Raw genomic sequence first — 23,140 nt, 5'->3', positions numbered from 1 at the left:
TCATTTTCAGTCTATTCTGAACGCCTCACACCTCACAATATTATTTTTAGTCCTAAAATTTGCACCGAGGTCGCTGGATGACTAAGCTAAGCGACCCTAGTGGCCGACACAAACACCTGGCCCATCTAGGAGTGGCACTGCAGTGTCACGCAGGATGGCCCTTCCAAAAAACACTCCCCAAACAGCATATGACGCAAAGAAAAAAAGAGGCGCAATGAGGTAGCTGTGTGAGTAAGCTAAGCGACTCTAGCGGCCGACACAAACACCTGGCCCATCTAGGAGTGGCACTGCAGTGTCACGCAGGATGGCCCTTCCAAAAAACACTCCCCAAACAGCACATGACGCAAAGAAAAAAAGAGGCGCAATGAGGTAGCTGTGTGAGTAAGATAAGCGACCCTAGTGGCCGACACAAACACCTGGCCCATCTAGGAGTGGCACTGCAGTGTCACGCAGGATGGCCCTTCCAAAAAACACTCCCCAAACAGCACATGACGCAAAGAAAAAAAGAGGCGCAATGAGGTAGCTGTGTGAGTAAGATAAGCGACCCTAGTGGCCGACACAAACACCTGGCCCATCTAGGAGTGGCACTGCAGTGTCACGCAGGATGGCCCTTCAAAAAAATACTCCCCAAACAGCACATGACGCAAAGAAAAATGAAAGAAAAAAAAGAGGTGCAAGATGGAATTGTCCTTGGGCCCTCCCACCCACCCTTATGTTGTATAAACAGGACATGCACACTTTAACCAACCCATCATTTCAGCGACAGGGTCTGCCACACGACTGTGACTGAAATGACGGGTTGGTTTGGACCCCCACCAAAAAAGAAGCAATTAATCTCTCCTTGCACAAACTGGCTCTACAGAGGCGAGATGTCCACCTCATCATCATCCTCCGATATATCACCGTGTACATCCCCCTCCTCACAGATTATCAATTCGTCCCCACTGGAATCCACCATCTCAGCTCCCTGTATACTTTGTGGAGGCAATTGCTGCTGGTCAATGTCTCCACGGAGGAATTGATTATAATTCATTTTAATGAACATCATCTTCTCCACATTTTCTGGAAGTAACCTCGTACGCCGATTGCTGACAAGGTGAGCGGCGGCACTAAACACTCTTTCGGAGTACACACTTGTGGGAGGGCAACTTAGGTAGAATAAAGCCAGTTTGTGCAAGGGCCTCCAAATTGCCTCTTTTTCCTGCCAGTATAAGTACGGACTGTCTGACGTGCCTACTTGGATGCGGTCACTCATATAATCCTCCACCATTCTTTCAATGGGGAGAGAATCATATGCAGTGCCAGTAGACGACATGTCCGACTCCGTAATCGTTGTCAGGTCCTTCAGTCCGGACCAGATGTCAGCATCAGCAGTCGCTCCAGACTGCCCTGCATCACCGCCAGCGGGTGGGCTCGGAATTCTGAGCCTTTTCCTCGCACCCCCAGTTGCGGGAGAATGTGAAGGAGGAGATGTTGACAGGTCGCGTTCCGCTTGACTTGACAATTTTCTCACCAGCAGGTCTTTGAACCCCAGCAGACTTGTGTGTGCCGGAAAGAGAGATCCAAGGTAGGTTTTAAATCTAGGATCGAGCACGGTGGCCAAAATGTAGTGCTCTGATTTCAACGGATTGACCACCCGTGAATCCTTGTTAAGCGAATTAAGGGCTCCATCCACAAGTCCCACATGCCTAGCGGAATCGCTTTGTGTTAGCTCCTTCTTCAATGTCTCCAGCTTCTTCTGCAAAAGCCTGATGAGGGGAATGACCTGACTCAGGCTGGCAGTGTCTGAACCTACTTCACGTGTGGCAAGTTCAAAGGGCAGCAGAACCTTGCACAACGTTGAAATCATTCTCCACTGCGCTTGAGACAGGTGCATTCCACCTCCTATATCGTGCTCAATTGTATAGGCTTGAATGGCCTTTTGCTGCTCCTCCAACCTCTGAAGCATATATAGGGTTGAATTCCACCTCGTTACCACTTCTTGCTTCAGATGATGGCAGGGCAGGTTCAGGCGTTTTTGGTGTTGCTCCAGTCTTCTGTACGTGGTGCCTGTACGCCGAAAGTGTCCCGCAATTCTTCTGGCCACCGACAGCATCTCTTGCATGCGCCTCTCGTTTTTTAAATAATTCTGCACCACCAAATTCAAGGTAGAGATGAGCGCCTGAAATTTTTCGGGTTTTGTGTTTTGGTTTTGGGTTCGGTTCCGCGGCCGTGTTTTGGGTTCGAACGCGTTTTGGCAAAACCTCACCGAATTTTTTTTGTCGGATTCGGGTGTGTTTTGGATTCGGGTGTTTTTTTCAAAAAACACTAAAAAACAGCTTAAATCATAGAATTTGGGGGTCATTTTGATCCCAAAGTATTATTAACCTCAAAAACCATAATTTACACTCATTTTCAGTCTATTCTGAATACCTCACACCTCACAATATTATTTTTAGTCCTAAAATTTGCACCGAGGTCGCTGTGTGAGTAAGATAAGCGACCCTAGTGGCCGACACAAACACCGGGCCCATCTAGGAGTGGCACTGCAGTGTCACGCAGGATGTCCCTTCCAAAAAACCCTCCCCAAACAGCACATGACGCAAAGAAAAAAAGAGGCGCAATGAGGTAGCTGTGTGAGTAAGATTAGCGACCCTAGTGGCCGACACAAACACCGGGCCCATCTAGGAGTGGCACTGCAGTGTCACGCAGGATGTCCCTTCCAAAAAACCCTCCCCAAACAGCACATGACGCAAAGAAAAAAAGAGGCGCAATGAGGTAGCTGTGTGAGTAAGATTAGCGACCCTAGTGGCCGACACAAACACCGGGCCCATCTAGGAGTGGCACTGCAGTGTCACGCAGGATGTCCCTTCCAAAAAACCCTCCCCAAACAGCACATGACGCAAAGAAAAAAAGAGGCGCAATGAGGTAGCTGACTGTGTGAGTAAGATTAGCGACCCTAGTGGCCGACACAAACACCGGGCCCATTTAGGAGTGGCACTGTAGTGTCACGCAGGATGTCCCTTCCAAAAAACCCTCCCCAATCAGCACATGATGCAAAGAAAAAGAAAAGAAAAAAGAGGTGCAAGATGGAATTGTCCTTGGGCCCTCCCACCCACCCTTATGATGTATAAACAAAACAGGACATGCACACTTTAACCAACCCATCATTTCAGTGACAGGGTCTGCCACACGACTGTGACTGATATGACGGGTTGGTTTGGACCCCCCCAAAAAAGAAGCAATTAATCTCTCCTTGCACAAACTGGCTCTACAGAGGCAAGATGTCCACCTCATCATCACCCTCCGATATATCACCGTGTACATCCCCCTCCTCACAGATTATCAATTCGTCCCCACTGGAATCCACCATCTCAGCTCCCTGTGTACTTTGTGGAGGCAATTGCTGCTGGTCAATGTCTCCGCGGAGGAATTGATTATAATTCATTTTAATGAACATCATCTTCTCCACATTTTCTGGATGTAACCTCGTACGCCGATTGCTGACAAGGTGAGCGGCGGCACTAAACACTCTTTCGGAGTACACACTTGTGGGAGGGCAACTTAGGTAGAATAAAGCCAGTTTGTGCAAGGGCCTCCAAATTGCCTCTTTTTCCTGCCAGTATAAGTACGGACTGTGTGACGTGCCTACTTGGATGCGGTCACTCATATAATCCTCCACCATTCTATCAATGTTGAGAGAATCATATGCAGTGACAGTAGACGACATGTCCGTAATCGTTGTCAGGTCCTTCAGTCCGGACCAGATGTCAGCATCAGCAGTCGCTCCAGACTGCCCTGCATCACCGCCAGCGGGTGGGCTCGGAATTCTGAGCCTTTTCCTCGCACCCCCAGTTGCGGGAGAATGTGAAGGAGGAGATGTTGACAGGTCGCGTTCCGCTTGACTTGACAATTTTCTCACCAGCAGGTCTTTCAACCCCAGCAGACTTGTGTCTGCCGGAAAGAGAGATCCAAGGTAGGCTTTAAATCTAGGATCGAGCACGGTGGCCAAAATGTAGTGCTCTGATTTCAACAGATTGACCACCCGTGAATCCTTGTTAAGCGAATTAAGGGCTCCATCCACAAGTCCCACATGCCTAGCGGAATCGCTCCGTGTTAGCTCCTCCTTCAATGTCTCCAGCTTCTTCTGCAAAAGCCTGATGAGGGGAATGACCTGACTCAGGCTGGCAGTGTCTGAACTGACTTCACGTGTGGCAAGTTCAAAGGGCATCAGAACCTTGCACAACGTTGAAATCATTCTCCACTGCGCTTGAGACAGGTGCATTCCACCTACTATATCGTGCTCAATTGTATAGGCTTGAATGGCCTTTTGCTGCTCCTCCAACCTCTGAAGCATATAGAGGGTTGAATTCCACCTCGTTACCACTTCTTGCTTCAGATGATGGCAGGGCAGGTTCAGTAGTTTTTGGTGGTGCTCCAGTCTTCTGTACGTGGTGCCTGTACGCCGAAAGTGTCCCGCAATTCTTCTGGCCACCGACAGCATCTCTTGCACGCCCCTGTCGTTTTTTAAAAAATTCTGCACCACCAAATTCAAGGTATGTGCAAAACATGGGACGTGCTGGAATTTGCCCATATTTAATGCACACACAATATTGCTGGCGTTGTCCGATGCCACAAATCCACAGGAGAGTCCAATTGGGGTAAGCCATTCCGCGATGATCTTCCTCAGTTGCCGTAAGAGGTTTTCAGCTGTGTGCGTATTCTGGAAAGCGGTGATACAAAGCGTAGCCTGCCTAGGAAAGAGTTGGCGTTTGCGAGATGCTGCTACTGGTGCCGCCGCTGCTGTTCTTGCGGCGGGAGTCCATACATCTACCCAGTGGGCTGTCACAGTCATATAGTCCTGACCCTGCCCTGCTCCACTTGTCCACATGTCCGTGGTTAAGTGGACATTGGGTACAACTGCATTTTTTAGGACACTGGTGAGTCTTTTTCTGACGTCCGTGTACATTCTCGGTATCGCCTGCCTAGAGAAGTGGAACCTAGATGGTATTTGGTAACGGGGGCACACTGCCTCAATAAATTGTCTAGTTCCCTGTGAACTAACGGCGGATACCGGACGCACGTCTAACACCAACATAGTTGTCAAGGCCTCAGTTATCCGCTTTGCAGCAGGATGACTGCTGTGATATTTCATCTTCCTCGCAAAGGACTGTTGAACAGTCAATTGCTTACTGGAAGTAGTACAAGTGGGCTTACGACTTCCCCTCTGGGATGACCATCGACTCCCAGCGGCAACAACAGCAGCGCCAGCAGCAGTAGGCGTTACACGCAAGGATGCATCGGAGGAATCCCAGGCAGGAGAGGACTCGTCAGAATTGCCAGTGACATGGCCTGCAGGACTATTGGCATTCCTGGGGAAGGAGGAAATTGACACTGAGGGAGTTGGTGGGGTGGTTTGCGTGAGCTTGGTTACAAGAGGAAGGGATTTACTGGTCAGTGGACTGCTTCCGCTGTCACCCAAAGTTTTTGAACTTGTCACTGACTTATTATGAATGCGCTGCAGGTGACGTATAAGGGAGGATGTTCCGAGGTGGTTAACGTCCTTACCCCTACTTATTACAGCTTGACAAAGGGAACACACGGCTTGACACCTGTTGTCCGCATTGCTGGTGAAATACCTCCACACCGAAGAGCTGATTTTTTTGGTATTTTCACCTGGCATGTCAACGGCCATATTCCTCCCACGGACAACAGGTGTCTCCCCGGGTGCCTGACTTAAACAAACCACCTCACCATCAGAATCCTCCTGGTCAATTTCCTCCCCAGCGCCAGCAACACCCATATCCTCCTCATCCTGGTGTACTTCAACACTGACATCTTCAATCTGACTATCAGGAACTGGACTGCGGGTGCTCCTTCCAGCACTTGCAGGGGGCGTGCAAATGGTGGAAGGCGCATGCTCTTCACGTCCAGTGTTGGGAAGGTCAGGCATCGCAACCGACACAATTGGACTCTCCTTGTGGATTTGGGATTTCGAAGAATGCACAGTTCTTTGCTGTGCTGCTTTTGCCAGCTTGAGTCTTTTCATTTTTCTAGCGAGAGGCTGAGTGCTTCCATCCTCATGTGAAGCTGAACCACTAGCCATGAACATAGGCCAGGGCCTCAGCCGTTCCTTGCCACTCTGTGTCGTAAATGGCATATTGGCAAGTTTACGCTTCTCCTCCGACAATTTTATTTTAGGTTTTGGAGTCCTTTTTTTTCTGATATTTGGTGTTTTGGATTTGACATGCTCTGTACTATGACATTGGGCATCGGCCTTGGCAGACGACGTTGCTGGCATTTCATCGTCTCGGCCATGACTAGTGGCAGCAGCTTCAGCACGAGGTGGAAGTGGATCTTGATCTTTCCCTAATTTTGGAACCTCAACATTTTTGTTCTCCATATTTTAATAGGCACAACTAAAAGGCACCTCAGGTAAACAATGGAGATGGATACTAGTATACAATTATGGACTGCCTGCCGAGTGCAGACACAGAGGTAGCCACAGCCGTGAACTACCGTACTGTACTGTGTCTGCTGCTAATATAGACTGGTTGATAAAGAGATAGTATACTCGTAACTAGTATGTATGTATAAAGAAAGAAAAAAAAACCACGGTTAGGTGGTATATACAATTATGGACGGGCTGCCGAGTGCCGACACAGAGGTAGCCACAGCCGTGAACTACCGCACTGTACTGTGTCTGCTGCTAATATATAGACTGGTTGATAAAGAGATAGTATACTCGTAACTAGTATGTATGTATAAAGAAAGAAAAAAAAACCACGGTTAGGTGGTATATACAATTATGGACGGGCTGCCGAGTGCCGACACAGAGGTAGCCACAGCCGTGAACTACCGCACTGTACTGTGTCTGCTGCTAATATAGACTGGTTGATAAAGAGATAGTATACTCGTAACTAGTATGACTATAAAGAAAGAAAAAAAAACCACGGTTAGGTGGTATATACAATTATGGACGGGCTGCCGAGTGCCGACACAGAGGTAGCCACAGCCGTGAACTACCGCACTGTACTGTGTCTGCTGCTAATATATAGACTGGTTGATAAAGAGATAGTATACTCGTAACTAGTATGTATGTATAAAGAAAGAAAAAAAAACCACGGTTAGGTGGTATATACAATTATGGACGGGCTGCCGAGTGCCGACACAGAGGTAGCCACAGCCGTGAACTACCGCACTGTACTGTGTCTGCTGCTAATATAGACTGGTTGATAAAGAGATAGTATACTCGTAACTAGTATGTATGTATAAAGAAAGAAAAAAAAACCACGGTTAGGTGGTATATACAATTATGGACGGGCTGCCGAGTGCCGACACAGAGGTAGCCACAGCCGTGAACTACCGCACTGTACTGTGTCTGCTGCTAATATATAGACTGGTTGATAAAGAGATAGTATACTCGTAACTAGTATGTATGTATAAAGAAAGAAAAAAAAACCACGGTTAGGTGGTATATACAATTATGGACGGGCTGCCGAGTGCCGACACAGAGGTAGCCACAGCCGTGAACTACCGCACTGTACTGTGTCTGCTGCTAATATAGACTGGTTGATAAAGAGATAGTATACTCGTAACTAGTATGTATGTATAAAGAAAGAAAAAAAAACCACGGTTAGGTGGTATATACAATTATGGACGGGCTGCCGAGTGCCGACACAGAGGTAGCCACAGCCGTGAACTACCGCACTGTACTGTGTCTGCTGCTAATATATAGACTGGTTGATAAAGAGATAGTATACTCGTAACTAGTATGTATGTATAAAGAAAGAAAAAAAAACCACGGTTAGGTGGTATATACAATTATGGACGGGCTGCCGAGTGCCGACACAGAGGTAGCCACAGCCGTGAACTACCGCACTGTACTGTGTCTGCTGCTAATATAGACTGGTTGATAAAGAGATAGTATACTCGTAACTAGTATGTATGTATAAAGAAAGAAAAAAAAACCACGGTTAGGTTGTATATACAATTATGGACGGGCTGCCGAGTGCCGACACAGTGGTAGCCACAGCCGTGAACTACCGCACTGTACTGTGTCTGCTGCTAATATAGACTGGTTGATAAAGAGATAGTATACTCGTAACTAGTATGACTATAAAGAAAGAAAAAAAAACCACGGTTAGGTGGTATATACAATTATGGACGGGCTGCCGAGTGCCGACACAGAGGTAGCCACAGCCGTGAACTACCGCACTGTACTGTGTCTGCTGCTAATATAGACTGGTTGATAAAGAGATAGTATACTACTAATATTATATATACTGGTGGTCAGGTCACTGGTCACTAGTCACACTGGCAGTGGCACTCCTGCAGCAAAAGTGTGCACTGTTTAATTTTAATATAATATTATGTACTCCTGGCTCCTGCTATAACCTATAACTGGCACTGCAGTGCTCCCCAGTCTCCCCCACAATTATAAGCTGTGTGAGCTGAGCACAGTCAGATATATATATACATTGATGCAGCACACTGGGCTGAGCAGTGCACACAGATATGGTATGTGACTGAGTCACTGTGTGTATCGTTTTTTTCAGGCAGAGAACGGATATATTAAATAAAACAAACAACTGCACTGTCTGGTGGTCACTGTGGTCGTCAGTCACTAAACTCTGCACTCTCTTCTACAGTATCACAGCCTCAGGTCAATCTCTCTCTCTCTCTCTCAACCCTAATCTAAATGGAGAGGACGCCAGCCACGTCCTCTCCCTATCAATCTCAATGCACGTGTGAAAATGGCGGCGACGCGCGGCTCCTTATATAGAATCCGAGTCTCGCGATAGAATCCGAGCCTCGCGAGAATCCGACAGCGTCATGATGACGTTCGGGCGCGCTTGGGTTAACCGAGCAAGGCGGGAAGATCCGAGTCGCTCGGATCCGTGTAAAAAAAGCTGAAGTTCGGGCGGGTTCGGATTCCGAGGAACCGAACCCGCTCATCTCTAATTCAAGGTATGTGCAAAACATTGGACGTGCTGGAATTTGCCCATATTTAATGCACACACAATATTGCTGGCGTTGTCCGATGCCACAAATCCACAGGAGAGTCCAATTGGGGTAAGCCATTCCGCGATGATCTTCCTCAGTTGCCGTAAGAGGTTTTCAGCTGTGTGCGTATTCTGGAAACCGGTGATACAAAGCGTAGCCTGCCTAGGAAAGAGTTGGCGTTTGCGAGATGCTGCTACTGGTGCCGACGCTGCTGTTCTTGCGGCGGGAGTCCATACATCTACCCAGTGGGCTGTCACAGTCATATAGTCCTGACCCTGCCCTGCTCCACTTGTCCACATGTCCGTGGTTAAATGGACATTGGGTACAACTGCATTTTTTAGGACACTGGTGAGTCTTTTTCTGACGTCCGTGTACATTCTCGGTATCGCCTGCCTAGAGAAGTGGAACCTAGATGGTATTTGGTAACGGGGGCACACTACCTCAAGAAATTGTCTAGTTCCCTGTGAACTAACGGCGGATACCGGACGCACGTCTAACACCAACATAGTTGTCAAGGCCTCAGTTATCCGCTTTGCAACAGGATGACTGCTGTGATATTTCATCTTCCTCGCAAAGGACTGTTGGACAGTCAATTGCTTGGTGGAAGTAGTAAAAGTGGGCTTACGACTTCCCCTCTGGGATGACCATCGACTCCCAGCAGCAACAACAGCAGCGCCAGCAGCAGTAGGCGTTACACGCAAGGATGCATCGGAGGAATCCCAGGCAGGAGAGGACTCGTCAGAATTGCCAGTGACATGGCCTGCAGGACTATTGGCATTCCTGGGGAAGGAGGAAATTGACACTGAGGGAGTTGGTGGGGTGGTTTGCGTGAGCTTGGTTACAAGAGGAAGGGATTTACTGGTCAGTGGACTGCTTCCGCTGTCGCCCAAAGTTTTTGAACTTGTCACTGACTTATTATGAATGCGCTGCAGGTGACGTATAAGGGAGGATGTTCCGAGGTGGTTAACGTCCTTACCCCTACTTATTACAGCTTGACAAAGGCAACACACGGCTTGACACCTGTTGTCCGCATTTCTGTTGAAATACTTCCACACCGAAGAGCTGATTTTTTGGGTATTTTCACCAGGCATGTCAATGGCCATATTCCTCCCACGGACAACAGGTGTCTCCCCGGGTGCCTGACTTAAACAAACCACCTCACCATCAGAATCCTCCTGGTCAATTTCCTCCCCAGCGCCAGCAACACCCATATCCTCCTCATCCTGGTGTACTTCAACACTGACATCTTCAATCTGACTATCAGGAACTGGACTGCGGGTGCTCCTTCCAGCACTTGCAGGGGGCGTGCAAATGGTGGAAGGCGCATGCTCTTCACGTCCAGTGTTGGGAAGGTCAGGCATCGCAACCGACACAATTGGACTCTCCTTGTGGATTTGGGATTTCAAAGAACGCACAGTTCTTTGCTGTGCTTTTGCCAGCTTGAGTCTTTTCATTTTTCTAGCGAGAGGCTGAGTGCTTCCATCCTCATGTGAAGCTGAACCACTAGCCATGAACATAGGCCAGGGCCTCAGCCGTTCCTTGCCACTCCGTGTGGTAAATGGCATATTGGCAAGTTTACGCTTCTCCTCCGACAATTTTATTTTAGATTTTTGAGTCCTTTTTTTACTGATATTTGGTGTTTTGGATTTTACATGCTCTGTACTATGACATTGGGCATCGGCCTTGGCAGACAACGTTGCTGGCATTTCATCGTCTCGGCCATGACTAGTGGCAGCAGCTTCAGCACGAGGTGGAAGTCGATCTTGATCTTTCCCTATTTTTGGAACCTCAACATTTTTGTTCTCCATATTTTAATAGGCACAACTAAAAGGCACCTCAGGTAAACAATGGAGATGGATGGATACTAGTATACTTATGGATGACGAGCGACTGCCGACACAGAGGTAGCTACAGCCGTGGACTACCGTACTGTGTCTGCTGCTAATATAGACTGGATGATAATGAGATAAAATTAAAATATATATATATATATCACACTAGTACTGCAGCCGGACAGGTATATATTATGTAATGACGGACCTTCTGGACACTGTCTGTCAGCACTGCAGACTCCTAAAGTAAGCTACTAGTATCAAGAAGATAGAAAAAAAAAAACCACGGGTAGGTGGTATACAATTATGGATGGACGAGCGACTGCCGACACAGAGGTAACTACAGCCGTGGACTACCGTACTGTGTCTGCTGCTAATATAGACTGGATGATAATGAGATAAAATTAAAATATATATATATATATATCACACTAGTACTGCAGCCGGACAGGTATATATTATGTAATGACGGACCTGCTGGACACTGTCTGTCAGCACTGCAGACTCCTAAAGTAAGCTACTAGTATCAAGAAGATAGAAGAAAAAAAAACACGGGTAGGTGGTATACAATTATGGATGGACGAGCGACTGCCGACACAGAGGTAGCTACAGCCGTGGACTACCGTACTGTGTCTGCTGCTAATATAGACTGGATGATAATGAGATAAAATTAAAATATATATATATATATCACACTAGTACTGCAGCCGGACAGGTATATATTATGTAATGACGGACCTGCTGGACACTGTCTGTCAGCACTGCAGACTCCTAAAGTAAGCTACTAGTATCAAGAAGATAGAAAAAAAAAAAACACGGGTAGGTGGTATACAATTATGGATGGACGAGCGACTGCCGACACAGAGGTAGCTACTACAGCCGTGGACTACCGTACTGTGTCTGCTGCTAATATAGACTGGATGATAATGAGATAAAATTAAAATATATATATATATATATATATCACACTAGTACTGGCGCCGGACAGGTATATATTATGTAATGACGGACCTGCTGGACACTGTCTGTCAGCACTGCAGACTCCTAAAGTAAGCTACTAGTATCAAGAAGATAGAAGAAAAGAAAAAACACGGGTAGGTGGTATACAATTATGGATGGACGAGCGACTGCCGACACAGAGGTAGCTACAGCCGTGGACTACCGTACTGTGTCTGCTGCTAATATAGACTGGATGATAATGAGATAAAATTAAAATATATATATATTATATATCACACTAGTACTGCAGCCGGACAGGTATATATTATGTAATGACGGACCTGCTGGACACTGTCTGTCAGACTCAGCACTGCAGACTCCTAAAGTAAGCTACTAGTATCAAGAAGATAGAAAAAAAAAACCACGGGTAGGTGGTATACAATTATGGATGGACGAGCGACTGCCGACACAGAGGTAGCTACAGCCGTGGACTACCGTACTGTGTCTGCTGCTAATATAGACTGGATGATAGTGAGATAAAATTAAAATATATATATATATCACACTAGTACTGCAGCCGGACAGGTATATATTATGTAATGACGGACCTGCTGGACACTGTCTGCAGAATGTGTTTATAAAAACACCACACGACGAGTGTTTAACTTTTTCAGGCAGACAATCACAATATACTGGTGGTCAGCAGACAATCACAATACTGGTGGTCAGTGGTCACTGGTCAGTCACACTGGCAGTGGCACTCTGGCAGCAAAAGTGTGCACTGTACTTAAAATATGTACTCCTGCTATAACTGCTCCCCAGTCTCCCCCACAATTAAGCTGTGTGAGCAGTGAGCACTCAGCACAGTCAGATAATGATATACAGTATTACATATAATGCAGCACACTGGGCTGAGCACAGATATGGTATGTGACTGTGTCACACTGTGTATCGTTTTTTTTCAGGCAGAGAACGGATTAATTAAACTGGTGGTCACTGGTCACACTATCAGCAGCAAGTAGTACTCCTCCTAATAATATGCTCCCCAAAATTTGTGTCTCTCTCTAGTACTCTAGTCTAAACGGAGAGGACGCCAGCCACGTCCTCTCCCTATCAATCTCAATGCACGTGTGAAAATGGCGGCGACGCGCGGCTCCTTATATAGAATCCGAGTCTCGCGATAGAATACGAGCCTCGCGAGAATCCGACAGCGGGATGATGACGTTCGGGCGCGCTCGGGTTAACCGAGCAAGGCGGGAAGATCCGAGTCGCTCGGCCCCGTGTAAAAAAACCTGAAGTTCGGGCGGGTTCGGATTCCGAGGAACCGAACCCGCTCATCTCTACCCTCTATACAGTACACTGACCTCTATATACCTGCTAGTACATCCCTGATGCCTATATTCCCTAAGCTAAATCCCTGACGCCTCTATTCCCTACGCTACATCCCTGACGCCTCTATTCCCTATGCTACATCCCTGACGCCTCTATACCCTACGCTACATCCCTGATGCCTCTATTCCCTACGCTACATTCCTGATGCCTCTATAACCTACGCTACATCCCTGACGCCTCTATACCCTACGCTACATCCCTGACGCCTCTATACAGTACAATGCATTACTGATCCCTCTAGACCATACATCCTCATTACATCAGAGAGATAGTGAAACACTGGAAAAAATAAGGATAAAGTGGACTACAGAAACTGATGCTCTAAACAAAGGAGAGAGAGAGAGAGAGAAAAGCACAAGGGAAAGTGGGCAATCGGAACACCATAGAGAGAGGAGAGATAGAAATGCCTGAAAAAGTAAAGGGGGTTGGGTATGGCATCCGGCGCTCGGGATTCCAGCAGTCATATGATACCTAATCCTAACCCTCTGGGGGGGTGGCGGATAGGGCTAACCCTCAGGGGGTGGCAGCTAGGACTAACCCCCCCCCCCTAGTGCCTTCCCTAACACCCCCTCCCCCGGTCCTAACCCTCCCTCCAATACTCGCCTTCGGGATGTTGGCTGTCAGCAAGATGCATCCTCATTTCAATGTCTACTGAAATAATTCAGGTTGACACCAGGAAACATTAACGCCACTGCATCCTTGCTGCTTTCTCATGTGGAAGTCTGTTTAATGTGAAAACAAGGTGATATCTAATTATCTAATTAGCACACAGGTAAGGAATTAAGAAAATCTTTATTTAAGGGTGAAGATGTTTCTCACAAAATCGTTGCCCCAATGCATCATTGAAATTCAAGCTGGAAAGATGATTTTAATATATCACTTGTACATTTTGTATTGCTCTTCTGGTGACAATGTAGTTTGTTTTTGTCAATTACCATTTTAATAATAGGGTAAATAAAATTAAGTGGATTTTTGAAAGAAAACAATACTGTCAATATACTATTAAAACAAATTAAAATGGTAAAAGTTATTGTACTTTAAGTAAAAATAAAAGAGCCAAAATATCAATCCCAGTTTTGGATTACTTTAATTAACAAAAAAAAAAGCATACAGCAGAGGATAGTTTCAATCTGCCTACCTCTGGGTTATGGGTCCAGCATGCTTCCATTGCAGTACTCTGCTGCACATGTAAGTGCAAGAGATCCTGAAGCACTCACTCATCATGGGAAAGTACCAATGTGTTTCTTCGTTGGTTGATGGAAGAAACATCTTACAAAAACTCTCCAGATTATTGACTTTTTAAAGTTTTGCTAGGAAACGTTTTAGATGAATGCTTATTAGCCTTTGTCAGTATGGACTTTTGCAAAGTGTCTCTGTGGCGCAATCAGTTAGTATGTACGGCTATTAACCAAAAGGTTGGTGGTTCAATCCCACCCAGGGACCTAATTGACCTTGTTATCAGATTTTGGTGATCTTTAAGTAGACAAGTCAAAATTTCAAACCCCCTGTTATGGTGTAGGGTACTTGGCCTTCTCTGATGTAATCAGAGTTAGATTTGATTCAGTGATTTTATAAAAACAGCTAGGAAGCACAATTTAGCAGTGGGTTGCAGAGAAAAAAAATATGCTGGCAGAAAAATCCAATTGAGTGATTAAACAGTTTTTTATTTTCTGGCTTTATTTTTATGCTAACAAATTTGTTCTCTGAAAAGTGTCCACAAAGCCAAGTCTCTGATTAACACCTTTGTAAGGATGGTTTTTCACCTATTACTAAATTAAACTTGCTTCATTGGAAAGGCAGCAAAATGCATCCTCATTTCAATGTCTACTGAAATAATACAGGTTGACACCAGGAAACATTAACGCCACTGCATCCTTGCTGCTTTCTCATGTGGAAGTCTGTTTAATGTGAAAACAAGGTGATATCTAATTAGCACACAGGTAAGGAATTAAGAAAATCTTTATTTAAGGGTGAAGATGTTTCTCACAAAATCGTTGCCCCAATGCATCATTGAAATTATAGCTGGAAAGATGATTTTAATATATCACTTGTACATTTTGTATTGCTCTTCTGGTGACAATGTAGTTTGTTTTTGTCAATTACCATTTTAATAATAGGGTAAAGAAAATGAAGTGGATTTTTGAAAGAAAACAATACTGTCAATATACTATTAAAACAAATTAAAATGGTAAAAGTTATTGTACTTTAAGTAAAAATAAAAGAGACAAAATATCAATCCCAGTTTTGGATTACTTTAATTAACAAACAAAAAAATGCATATAGCAGAGGATAGTTTCAATCTGCCTACCTCTGGGTTATGAGCCCAGCATGCTTCCATTGCAGTACTCTGCTGCACATGTAAGTGCAAGAGATCCTGAAGCACTCACTCATCATGGGAAAGTACCAATGTGTTTCTTCGTTGGTTGATGGAAGAAACATCTTACAAAAACTCTCCTGATTATTGACTTTTTAAAGTTTTTCTAGGAAACGTTTTAGATGAATGCTTATTAGCCTTTGTCAGTATGAACTTTTGCAAAGTGTCTCTGTGGCGCAATCAGTTAGTATGTACGGCTATTAACCAAAAGGTTGGTGGTTCAATCCCACCCAGGGACCTAATTGACCTTGTTATCAGATTTTGGTGATCTTTAAGTAGACAAGTCAAATTTCATACCCCCTGTTATGGTGTAGGGTACCTGGCCTTCTCTGATGTAATCAGAGTTAGATTTGATTCAGTGATTTTATAAAAACATCTAGGAAGCACAATTTAGCAGTGGGTTGCAGAGAAAAAGAAATATGCTGGCAAAAAAATCAAATTGCGTGATTAAACAGCTCTTCATTTTCTGGCTTTATTTTTATGCTAACAAATTTGTTCTCTGAAAAGTGTCCACAAAGCCAAGTCTCTGATTAACACCTTTGTAAGGATGGTTTTTCACCTATTACTAAATTAAACTTGCTTCATTGGAAAGGCAGCAAGATGCATCCTCATTTCAATGTCTACTGAAATAATACAGGTTGACACCAGGAAACATTAACGCCACTGCATCCTTGCTGCTTTCTCATGTGGAAGTCTGTTTAATGTGAAAACAAGGTGATATCTAATTAGCACACAGGTAAGAAATTACGAAAATCTTTATTTAAGGGTGAAGATGTTTCTCACAAAATTGTTGCCCCAATGCATCATTGAAATTCAAGCTGGAAAGATGATTTTAATATATCACTTGTACATTTTGTATTGCTCTTCTGGTGACAATGTAGTTTTTTTTGTCAATTACCATTTTAATAATAGGGTAAAGAAAATTAAGTGGATTTTTGAAAGAAAACTATACTGTCAATATACTATTAAAACAAATTAAAATGGTAAAAGTTATTGTACTTTAAGTAAAAATAAAAGAGCAAAAATATCAATCCCAGTTTTGATTACTTAAATTAACCAAAAAAAATGCATATAGCAAAGGATAGTTTCAATCTGCCTACCTCTGGGTTATGGGTCCAGCATGCTTCCATTGCAGTACTCTGCTGCACATGTAAGTGCAAGAGATCCTGAAGCACTCCCTCATCATGGGAAAGTACCAATGTGTTTATTCATTGGTTGATGGAAGAAACATCTTACAAAAACTCTCCAGATTATTGATTTTTTAATATTTTTCTAGGAAACGTTCTAGATGTATGCTTATTAGCCTTTGTCAGTATGTACTGTTTGCAAAGTGTCTCGGTGGCGCAATCGGTTAGTGTGTTCGGCTATTAACCAAAAGGTTGGTGGTTCAATCCCACCCAGGGACGTAATTGACCTTGTGATCAGATTTTGGTGATATTTAAGTAGACAAGTCAAAATTTCAAACCCCCTCTTATTGTGTAGGGTACCTGGCCTTCTCTGATGTAATCAGAGTTAGATTTGATTCAGTGATTTTATAAAAAACAGCTAGGAAGCACAATTTAGCAGTGGGTTGCAGAGAAAAAAAATATGCTGGCAGAAAAATCCAATTGAGTGATTAAACAGCTCTTCATTTTCTGGAATTTATTTTTATGCTAACAAATTTGTTCTCTGAAAAGTGTCCACAAAGCCAAGTCTCTGATTAACACCTTTGTAAGGATGGTTTTTCACCTATTACTAAATTAAACTTGCTTCATTGGAAAGGCAGCAAGATGCATCCTCATTTCAATGTCTACTGAAATAATACAGGTTGACACCAGGAAACATTAACGCCACTGCATCTTTGCTGCTTTCTCACATGGAAGTCTGTTTAATGTGAAAACAAGGTGATATCTAATTAGCACACAGGTAAGGAATTACGAAAATCTTTATTTAAGGGTGAAGATGTTTCTCACAAAATTGTTGCCCCAATGCATCATTGAAATTCAAGCTGGAAAGATGATTTTAATATATCACTTGTACATTTTGTATTGCTCTTCTGGTGACAATGTAGTTTTTTTGTCAATTACCATTTTAATAACAGGGTAAAGAAAATTAAGTGGATTTTTGAAAGAAAACTATACTGTCAATATACTATTAAAACAAATTAAAATGGTAAAAGTTATTGTACTTTAAGTAAAAATAAAAGAGCAAAAATATCAATCCCAGTTTTGATTACTTAAATTAACAAAAAAAATGCATATAGCAAAGGATAGTTTCAATCTGCCTACCTCTGGGTTATGGGTCCAGCATGCTTCCATTGCAGTACTCTGCTGCCCATGTAAGTGCAAGAGATCCTGAAGCACTCACTCATCATGGGAAAGTACCAATGTGTTTATTCGTTGGTTGATGGAAGAAACATCTTACAAAAACTCTCCAGATTATTGATTTTTTAATGTTTTTCTAGGAAACGTTCTAGATGTATGCTTATTAGCCTTTGTCAGTATGTACTTTTTGCAAAGTGTCTCTGTGGCGCAATCGGTTAGTGTGTTTGGCTGTTAACCAAAAGGTTGGTGGTTCAATCCCACCCAGGGATGTAATTAACCTTGTGATCAGATTTTGGTGATATTTAAGTAGACAAGTCAAAATTTCAAACCTCCTCTTATGGTGTAGGGTACATGGCCTTCTCTGATGTAATCAGAGTTAGATTTGATTCAGTGATTTTATAAAAAACAGCTAGGAAGCACAATTTAGCAGTGGGTTGCAGAGAAAAAAAATATGCTGGCAGAAAAATCCAATTGAGTGATTAAACAGCTCTTCATTTTCTGGCTTTATTTTTATGCTAACAAATTTGTTCTCTGAAAAGTGTCCACAAAGCCAAGTCTCTGATTAACACCTTTGTAAGGATGGTTTTTCACCTATTACTAAATTAAACTTGCTTCATTGGAAAGGCAGCAAGATGCATCCTCATTTCAATGTCTACTGAAATAATACAAGTTGACACCAGGAAACATTAACGCCACTGCATCCTTGCTGCTTTCTCATGTGGAAGTCTGTTTAATGTGAAAACAAGGTGATATCTAATTAGCACACAGGTAAGGAATTAAGAAAATCGTTATTTAAGGGTGAAGATGTTTCTCACAAAATCGTTGCCCCAATGCATCATTGAAATTATAGCTGGAAAGATGATTTTAATATATCACTTGTACATTTTGTATTGCTCTTCTGGTGACAATGTAGTTTGTTTTTGTCAATTACCATTTTAATAATAGGGTAAAGAAAATGAAGTGGATTTTTGAAAGAAAACAATACTGTCAATATACTATTAAAACAAATTAAAATGGTAAAAGTTATTGTACTTTAAGTAAAAATAAAAGAGACAAAATATCAATCCCAGTTTTGGATTACTTTAATTAACAAACAAAAAAATGCATATAGCAGAGGATAGTTTCAATCTGCCTACCTCTGGGTTATGGGCCCAGCATGCTTCCATTGCAGTACTCTGCTGCACATGTAAGTGCAAGAGATCCTGAAGCACTCACTCATCATGGGAAAGTACCAATGTGTTTCTTCGTTGGTTGATGGAAGAAACATCTTACAAAAACTCTCCAGATTATTGACTTTTTAAAGTTTTTCTAGGAAACGTTTTAGATGAATGCTTATTAGCCTTTGTCAGTATGAACTTTTGCAAAGTGTCTCTGTGGCGCAATCAGTTAGTATGTACGGCTATTAACCAAAAGGTTGTTGGTTCAATCCCACCCAGGGACCTAATTGACCTTGTTATCAGATTTTGGTGATCTTTAAGTAGACAAGTCAAATTTCATACCCCCTGTTATGGTGTAGGGTACCTGGCCTTCTCTGATGTAATCAGAGTTAGATTTGATTCAGTGATTTTATAAAAACATCTAGGAAGCACAATTTAGCAGTGGGTTGCAGAGAAAAAGAAATATGCTGGCAAAAAAATCAAATTGCGTGATTAAACAGCTCTTCATTTTCTGGCTTTATTTTTATGCTAACAAATTTGTTCTCTGAAAAGTGTCCACAAAGCCAAGTCTCTGATTAACACCTTTGTAGGGATGGTTTTTCACCTATTACTAAATTAAACTTGCTTCATTGGAAAGGCAGCAAGATGCATCCTCATTTCAATGTCTACTGAAATAATACAGGTTGACACCAGGAAACATTAACGCCACTGCATCCTTGCTGCTTTCTCATGTGGAAGTCTGTTTAATGTGAAAACAAGGTGATATCTAATTAGCACACAGGTAAGAAATTACGAAAATCTTTATTTAAGGGTGAAGATGTTTCTCACAAAATTGTTGCCCCAATGCATCATTGAAATTCAAGCTGGAAAGATGATTTTAATATATCACTTGTACATTTTGTATTGCTCTTCTGGTGACAATGTAGTTTTTTTTGTCAATTACCATTTTAATAATAGGGTAAAGAAAATTAAGTGGATTTTTGAAAGAAAACTATACTGTCAATATACTATTAAAACAAATTAAAATGGTAAAAGTTATTGTACTTTAAGTAAAAATAAAAGAGCAAAAATATCAATCCCAGTTTTGATTACTTAAATTAACCAAAAAAATGCATATAGCAAAGGATAGTTTCAATCTGCCTACCTCTGGGTTATGGGTCCAGCATGCTTCCATTGCAGTACTCTGCTGCACATGTAAGTGCAAGAGATCCTGAAGCACTCCCTCATCATGGGAAAGTACCAATGTGTTTATTCATTGGTTGATGGAAGAAACATCTTACAAAAACTCTCCAGATTATTGATTTTTTAATATTTTTCTAGGAAACGTTCTAGATGTATGCTTATTAGCCTTTGTCAGTATGTACTGTTTGCAAAGTGTCTCGGTGGCGCAATCGGTTAGTGTGTTTGGCTATTAACCAAAAGGTTGGTGGTTCAATCCCACCCAGGGACGTAATTGACCTTGTGATCAGATTTTGGTGATATTTAAGTAGACAAGTCAAAATTTCAAACCCCCTCTTATTGTGTAGGGTACCTGGCCTTCTCTGATGTAATCAGAGTTAGATTTGATTCAGTGATTTTATAAAAAACAGCTAGGAAGCACAATTTAGCAGTGGGTTGCAGAGAAAAAAAATATGCTGGCAGAAAAATCCAATTGAGTGATTAAACAGCTCTTCATTTTCTGGAATTTATTTTTATGCTAACAAATTTGTTCTCTGAAAAGTGTCCACAAAGCCAAGTCTCTGATTAACACCTTTGTAAGGATGGTTTTTCACCTATTACTAAATTAAACTTGCTTCATTGGAAAGGCAGCAAGATGCATCCTCATTTCAATGTCTACTGAAATAATACAGGTTGACACCAGGAAACATTAACGCCACTGCATCTTTGCTGCTTTCTCACATGGAAGTCTGTTTAATGTGAAAACAAGGTGATATCTAATTAGCACACAGGTAAGGAATTACGAAAATCTTTATTTAAGGGTGAAGATGTTTCTCACAAAATTGTTGCCCCAATGCATCATTGAAATTCAAGCTGGAAAGATGATTTTAATATATCACTTGTACATTTTGTATTGCTCTTCTGGTGACAATGTAGTTTTTTTGTCAATTACCATTTTAATAACAGGGTAAAGAAAATTAAGTGGATTTTTGAAAGAAAACTATACTGTCAATATACTATTAAAACAAATTAAAATGGTAAAAGTTATTGTACTTTAAGTAAAAATAAAAGAGCAAAAATATCAATCCCAGTTTTGATTACTTAAATTAACAAAAAAAATGCATATAGCAAAGGATAGTTTCAATCTGCCTACCTCTGGGTTATGGGTCCAGCATGCTTCCATTGCAGTACTCTGCTGCCCATGTAAGTGCAAGAGATCCTGAAGCACTCACTCATCATGGGAAAGTACCAATGTGTTTATTCGTTGGTTGATGGAAGAAACATCTTACAAAAACTCTCCAGATTATTGATTTTTTAATGTTTTTCTAGGAAACGTTCTAGATGTATGCTTATTAGCCTTTGTCAGTATGTACTTTTTGCAAAGTGTCTCTGTGGCGCAATCGGTTAGTGTGTTTGGCTGTTAACCAAAAGGTTGGTGGTTCAATCCCACCCAGGGATGTAATTAACCTTGTGATCAGATTTTGGTGATATTTAAGTAGACAAGTCAAAATTTCAAACCTCCTCTTATGGTGTAGGGTACATGGCCTTCTCTGATGTAATCAGAGTTAGATTTGATTCAGTGATTTTATAAAAAACAGCTAGGAAGCACAATTTAGCAGTGGGTTGCAGAGAAAAAAAATTTGCTGGCAGAAAAATCCAATCGAGTGATTAAACAGCTCTTCATTTTCTGGCTTTATTTTTATGCTAACAAATTTGTTCTCTGAAAAGTGTCCACAAAGCCAAGTCTCTGATTAACACCTTTGTAAGGATGGTTTTTCACCTATTACTAAATTAAACTTGCTTCATTGGAAAGGCAGCAAGATGCATCCTCATTTCAATGTCTACTGAAATAATACAAGTTGACACCAGGAAACATTAACTCCACTGCATCCTTGCTACTTTCTCATGTGGAAGTCTGTTTAATGTGAAAACAAGGTGATATCTAATTAGCACACAGGTAAGGAATTAAGAAAATCTTTATTTAAGGGTGAAGATGTTTCTCACAAAATTGTTGACCCAATGCATCATTGAAATTCAAGCTGGAAAGATGATTTTAATATATCACTTGTACATTTTGTATTGCTCTTCTGGTGACAATGTAGTTTGTTTTTGTCAATTACCATTTTAATAATAGGGTAAAGAAAATGAAGTGGATTTTTGAAAGAAAACAATACTGTCAATATACTATTAAAACAAATTAAAATGGTAAAAGTTATTGTACTTTAAGTAAAAATAAAAGAGACAAAATATCAATCCGAGTTTTGGATTACTTTAATTAACAAAAAAAAATGCATATAGCAGAGGATAGTTTCAATCTGCCTACCTCTGGGTTATGGGCCCAGCATGCTTCCATTGCAGTACTCTGCTGCACATGTAAGTGCAAGAGATCCTGAAGCACTCACTCATCATGGGAAAGTACCAATGTGTTTCTTCGTTGGTTGATGGAAGAAACATCTTACAAAAACTCTCCAGATAATTGACATTTTAAAGTTTTTCTAGGAAACGTTTTAGATGAATGCTTATTAGCCTTTGTCAGTATGAACTTTTGCAAAGTGTCTCTGTGGCGCAATCAGTTAGTATGTACGGCTATTAACCAAAAGGTTGGTGGTTCAATCCCACCAATTGACCTTGTTATCAGATTTTGGTGATATTTAAGTAGACAAGTCAAATTTCATACCCCCTGTTATGGTGTAGGGTACCTGGCCTTCTCTGATGTAATCAGAGTTAGATTTGATTCAGTGATTTTATAAAAACATCTAGGAAGCACAATTTAGCAGTGGGTTGCAGAGAAAAAGAAATATGCTGGCAAAAAAATCAAATTGCGTGATTAAACAGCTCTTCATTTTCTGGCTTTATTTTTATGCTAACAAATTTGTTCTCTGAAAAGTGTCCACAAAGCCAAGTCTCTGATTAACACCTTTGTAGGGATGGTTTTTCACCTATTACTAAATTAAACTTGCTTCATTGGAAAGGCAGCAAGATGCATCCTCATTTCAATGT

The sequence above is a fragment of the Pseudophryne corroboree genome, unplaced genomic scaffold, assembly GCF_028390025.1.
Source record: "Pseudophryne corroboree isolate aPseCor3 unplaced genomic scaffold, aPseCor3.hap2 scaffold_542, whole genome shotgun sequence".
NCBI classification, from domain to species: Eukaryota; Metazoa; Chordata; class Amphibia; order Anura; family Myobatrachidae; genus Pseudophryne; species Pseudophryne corroboree.
The sequence above is the reverse complement of the archived record's forward strand: the minus strand, read 5'-3'. Positions refer to the sequence as shown.